We start from the raw sequence: 6,875 nt of genomic DNA on the forward strand, positions 1-6,875 counted from the left end.
TGTTGTAACCAATCAGCCTGCTGAGGGAGGTGTGATTGCTAGCACCTCGGTTACCACTATTGTGAACTCATCATTGGATAAGACATCTAGTCAGGTTGGAGAGGGAGGAGCTAGACTGAAGTGTTCCGTTAAAGGAAATATGGCTCCTTCTATGTTTTTTTCCGAGTTTACCAGCTCCTTTGAAACTTCCATCTGCACATTTGGAGAGTTGGTCTCCCAGCCGAGGACACAAATGCTGAAGACTCTCTGTAGAGCAATGAGGGATGGAATATTGGCAGAAAAAGAAGAAACATTAGTTGTGAACATTTCTTCAAGTGTATTAACAGAAGTGCAGCTTGATGTACTTAACAAGGGTTTGTCTTATGTTCTGGCTAAGCCTTCGCTGGTTAGTGATGTACTTATTGACCTCAGGAAATTTGCAAGAGAAGCAACGTTGAAGGTATTGTTTCATGATAATGTTACTAGAGCAGCACCTTCTTTAAGGAAACCTAGTTTATTTAACCCTCAGCTGTCCTCTATGGTCGAGGTGTTTGTAAAGGTCTGTGAGAATGACTATATGATACATTAAATAAATCCTGTAATAAAACTTTTTTTTTAATTTAACTAAAGATGAATCTTTGGCACTAAAACAACTGTGTGACAATACTGAAATATGTATTTGCCCTGCAGAGAAGGCAGGGGCCATTGTTATTATGGATACTTTTTTATTTAAACAGTATGCGCAACGTCTGGATGATGTAACCACTTATTCAGGATTATCTAGGAGTGATGTCAATCATTTTATACAGCACTTGCATGTATGCTTATATGATGTATTGGTTATGAATATGTTGACTAAAGATCTATATGATTTGATGTTAGTAGAGCAGTCAGTGATCCCATCCTTTCATGGCCTTCCAAAAATCCATAAGGATAGAGTAAATCCACCTATACACCTATTGTATCAGGAAGGGGATGGGTCACTAAGCTATGTCTATTTTTGTTGAACAACAACTTAAACAGTTTTTGATTGAAGCACCTGTGGTACTTAGAGATACTGAAGATTTTCATCAAAGCTTTGGTGAATGTATGAAAAAATCGCAGAGGAAAAACTGTTAGAGAGTGAAGTGCTCCAACGATACAAATAAAATGAAACAAAATATACTTGGGGTCACACCAAATGCTGAAGAAACTCTTTAATAAACAACAAATGATTCCCTGTACAGAAAGTAAGTGCTTTCATGTTCCACCATGAACGCTTCATCAGACATGATAGGATAGCTGTAATCATCATTTAAATGCACTGATTAATCAAATACATTTCCTCCATATTGGTTAAAACTCTAATCTACATATGATGTCATTCTTCTTCTCCTTTCGGCTTTTCCCAGTTAGGGGTCATCACAGTGGATCACCTGTCTGCTCATGATTGACAGTGGAGTTTTACGGTGTAGAGTTGCCAGCCCGACGCCCAACCTTCCACCGAAGGCACACACACGCACGCACTTACACCTAGGGCCAATTTAGAGTGTCCAATCCACTTACAGCATGTCTTTGGGATGTGGGAGGAAACCGGAGCACCCGAAGGAAACCCACGCGATAACAACAGGGAGGGCATGCAGACTCCGCACAGAAGGCACCCCAGCTGAGGATCGAACCAGAGATCCTCTTCCTGTTTCAAAATCTTTAAAAATCTAAAAAAAATCCATCTAACAACTTTAATATATAGTACTTATGCATCTAAAATCTTCATCTATAAACCTGTTGAACTCAAGACATGTTGTGAAACATGACAAAAAATAAAAAATAAAAATAAGTAAGATGACATGGGATAAGCAAATACTATAGGGCTAAGAGGTGAGGTATAGCACATGTAATACCAACTAAAGTCCACTAGATGGTGGCATTGTAAATCAAATCTAATGATCTCTGCATGCAAACACCAAATTCAGAATAAGAATATGTAACATTTGTCTAATTTACTCTTTAAAATGTATTATTTACTATTAAATATCATATTTTACTCTGTATTTATAAAAATATACTATATATATATATGTTTTCTTTAAAAAAATGTGAATAAAAAATAGAGAATAATAAAATATTTCAGTTCCTTGAATAAATAACATAGAAGCATTTGTTTTTATGTCTAGACTCAAATGTATTTTGTCAATATATCTAATGTTTAAATAAAAAATATGGATAAAATACAATAAAAAATAGAAAAAAACAGTAAAAAAGCATTCTATTCATTAAATTAGTGCTTAAATGGTCTGTCTAAAAGGAAGGGATTCAAAGAAATCAAATTGTTTAAACCACTCCCCTTGTCTGCCTGCATTCTGATGATCCATTTGGTCTCTAACCTCTCTGTGTAATTCTTTAAATTGCTTAATCTCATATCTTTATTAACCAATTCAATCACTATAAATTTAAATTTATACGAGAGATCATTAGTAATAATATGCTTGGCAAGAGCATTATTTTCATCTTCATCTTCTTTACTGACAGCATATAAATGCTGTCTCACACTCTCTCTCAAGGTTCTATTGGCCTTCTCTATAGAAAAAGATGTGCATTTCGCACATGTGGCCACATATATCAGATCTCTGGATTTACAGTCGGCACAGTGAGTAAAAACGTATTCTTTGTCAGTATCTGGGTGTCTAAAAATATTAGTAAGAGCCATAAACACACAATGGTTGCAATTACGGCATGGAAATGTGCCTTCCCTATCAGACTGAGGCCTAGCATATATTTTATTATTCTTATTCTCCTGATAACATAACAGTCTCTTGAAGGATTTATTATTCTTGTATGAATATCTTGGTGTAGTCCCTACTATTTCAGAAATCTTTCTCTCAATAGTTAATGACGTCCTATTTTTCTTTATTATATTTTGTATGCTTTTGTTGTTATTAGAGAATGGTATTACAATTCTATTCTCACTAACTGAGTTAGCTCGAACTATTCTTTCACGTATTGCTTTATATTCATTTTGTAATAGAAATGGTTTACCTTTATGCTCCCTATCAATGGTTTTCTCATCATATAAAAGTTGACACTCTTCTTTCGTATAGCCCCTCCCTTTAAACTCTGTCTCAAAAGGTTATGGAGTGTTTGCTGAAATACATGATTCTGAGTTGTTAATCTCGAGGCTCTCAAACCCTGACTCTTAATCACATTTTTATATAAATGTGGGGGATGCATGCTGCTTCTATGTAGCAGATTATTCTTCCTGCAAGTTTTCCTATATACACGTGTGTACATTTTCTCTGTCTTTCATAATCATAATGTCAAGAAACTCTATCATGTCTGAAGACCAATTTCCTACAAACCTTAGGAATTGAGTCGTTCCACTGATATATTTTATAAAAGCTTCTAAGACATCAACTGGCCCATCCCAAGCAAGAAAAATATTATCTACAAATCTCTTATAAAATTTAATATATTGCTTGTACTCTGAATCAATTACAAAATCCATCTCCCAGTGTGCCATCACAATATTGGCGTATGAATTTGCACATGGGGTTCCCATGGCAATGCTTTTAGTCTGAAAATAGTATTTGTCACCATAGGAAAAAACATTATTAGTTCAGCATAGTACACCTCATAATTAAGTCATTTGGAATTCCTTTTGTAACTAAAAATAGCCTCAAATAATCTAAGCCTACATCATTAGGAATCACAGTAAACAGTGACATTACATCTAACATCACTAAAAGAATATCTGACTTGTATTCATCCATAAACACATACTCAGAGAAACTCTCAAGAAAATATTGTATATCCTTAATAACTGTATTGGTTTCATCGGGTCTATATTAGAACATCGAATATTTAACAGTTCGAATCACTAAAGGTCGACCTTTAGTGATCGAACTGTTAAAACATTGAATGTTCGGGAAAAAAAATAAAAACAACAAAAAAAAATAAACAGTGTAGGCAGGGGGGCAAGCCCCCTGCACCCCACACACCTCCCACTACTTAAATATTCCAACTCCGAGACCGCACTACATTAAAGTAAATGGAAATCTCCCCTTATGGAGACTTCCGTTTACCTGTTCGATGTTCTGCAGTTTCGCTATTATCGGGTCAACAGTGTCAGATTCGACATTGTTGGCTTTCGAGAATGTAATATAGACCCGGTTTCATCAACTACTTTTCTCAGTTGTTGCTCAACGTATATTGATAGAGGCTCCATCATCCCGTCCTTATTAGAGACAATTGGTCTAAAAGGTGGGTTATACAAATCCTTATGTATTTTGAGGAGACCCCTAAGGGGTGGAATTTGTGGTAACTCAACTAAAAAATATTTGTATAAATCACTATCTATTATGCCACTCAGCAAAAAATCATATAGGTCACTGTGCATACCTCGAACAATTTTATTCATCTGGTTATTGTTAAGTATTGTGTAGGTGTCCCTTTTATCTAGCAAATTCTCCATTTTACTTTCATTAAAATATCTATCTAAAATCACTACAGCGCCTCCTTTGTCTGCTTGCTTAATGGTGATTGCTTCATTTCTTTGTAAACTAATCAATGCTTCATGTTGATGTGCATTTAAATTATAAAAACTTTTCCTGTTGTTATTCTTTGCTAACTCAATCAAATCCATCTCACAAGATTTATCAAATGCTTCTAAGAGCGGCTGTATAGGTGGTATAAAGCTGGAGGGTTTTTTGAATTTGCTCTCATTACACAAGCTCATATTACCACGTAAAAGTTTCAGTCCTATATTTCTAGTAAAAATTTTTGCAGCTATGATAAAATCAACAATATCAGTGTTCATGGCAGGTATAAACGACAGCCCTTTACATAACAATGATTTCTCAGCTTCATTAAGTGAGTGTCTTGGAATATTAACAATTAAACCTAACTCACTGTTTTTACAGTCCTTTTGTGGCCATCCGTCTTCTCCCCTGAAAACTTCTGTTTCCTTACACCTCGATTCGGTGTTTGGTATTGCATCCATTGTTCTCTTATCGGTAAAGGGAAAGAAAAAGAGGTAGAAGTGGAGACTTCATTATTGTCTAGTCTGCTGACTTCCCTTTCTTTACGTCTAACATCTCATTTCTCAGACTGAATCGGTCATTTCTCAATAGCATTTGCATTCAGTAAAAGGTTTTGAAAACTTTTGAGTTTATTTAAATTAGAATCACATCATATGTAGATTAGAGTTTTACACCATACGGAAGAAATGTATTTGATTAATCAGTGTATTTAAATGATTACTGTGTACTATTATGTCTGATGAAGCATTCATGGTGGAAGGTGAAAGTGCTTACTTTCTGTACAGGGAATAATTTGTTGTTTTTGAGTTTCTCCAGCGTTTGGTGTGAACCCAAGTGTATTTTGTTTCATTGAATGTATGAAAAAGCTAGATTTTACTAATAGGAATTTTATTCTTGTAACACCGAATATTCATACTTTTGGTATTGATTTTATAAGATCTTTTTTTAATGCTTTTAGTGAATTAACACATGTACATATTGAATTGATTCTGAAATATAATGTATTTGTATTTGACAAGAAGTTTTATTGGCAAAAGCAGGGTGTAGCTATGGGTACACCTTGTCCTAACAGTTATGCCAACCTAGTGTTGGCTAACTGGGAGACAAATGTTTTTTTCTGATTATGCTTTTAAATGTCATTTAATTTTTTTAAATGTTTTGTTGACAATATCTTTATTTTATGGGATGGAACCCAGGAATTATTGCATGGCTTTGTCAGCTACCTAGAAAAAAAGTAGTTCCTGTTTAAGATTTACTATCCAACATTCTTTTAAGAGGATTGACTTCCTTGATACCACCCTTGTCATTAGAGATAATGAGTGTGTTGATTCGTTAATATTTCGGAAAGCTTGTAGGAAAAATAGTCTCTTACTTAGGAGTAGTATGCACCCTCCACAGGTCTTTAATAATGTCATGAAGGGACAATTTCTTTGTATTTCCAGACTTCACAATGAGGAGAATGATTATTTACAGGCAACTGATACCCTGGTATGAGATTTTACTAAGAGGGGTTATAAATATCGTGATGTGAGGCAGAAATCGTTAGACATGCAGCTTTTGAGATATATTACAGGGAAACCTTATCTGCATAGAGGGAATGATGTTTTTCCTAGACATACCCCACATAACAACCTAGTTATGGCTTTTCCTTGACATATAGTAGTAATGTTCAAGCTGTATGTGATGTTGTTAAAACGAATTGACCAATTCTTCTTTCAGATGACTACAGAAATAGTGGGGGATACACCTAAGTTTATATTTAGAAATAATTTATCTCTTAAGAGACAACTTTGCTACAGACCTTTTAGAAAAGAACATAGTGTGTCTGTTAGAATAGGGATGTTTCCTTGTAGGTCATGCAAAGCTTGCAATTTTATGTCTAGTAAAAATATTTTTATACATCCTGGTACCTCTCGATGCTTCACTTTTAATCTCTACGCAGACTGTAAATCAATCAGTCTTGCATATTTGGCTAGCTGTAATAGCTTCCCAGCATTTTATGTAGGTAAGACTAATAAAATGCTTAAAGAACGCACACTTCAACATTTATGGGATATTAGGAGAAAGAATTCTTTGAATGCTCTATATAAACACGTCAAATTTAATAATAGCCATTCTTTTAATTTTACTGTTGAAATTATTAAATATGAGGTTAGAGGTGGGGATATCATCAACAAAACTGAATTAGCAGAAATGAAATGGATAGCTACTTTACAAGCACATAGACCACCAGGGTTGAATGTTACTATACCCTTAAAACCGGCTTTGAAGACTCGTCCTTTGCCTCATTAATTTCCTGCTTTTTGATTGGTTAATGTGTATTTTAAATAACTGCTTGTTTATATGGCTTTTAGGATCTGATGAAGCACTTTTTGTAAAAGT

The sequence above is a fragment of the Protopterus annectens genome, chromosome 2.part0 (genome assembly GCF_019279795.1).
Source record: "Protopterus annectens isolate FY-2018-M chromosome 2.part0, PAN1.0, whole genome shotgun sequence".
Lineage (NCBI taxonomy): Eukaryota > Metazoa > Chordata > Ceratodontiformes > Protopteridae > Protopterus > Protopterus annectens.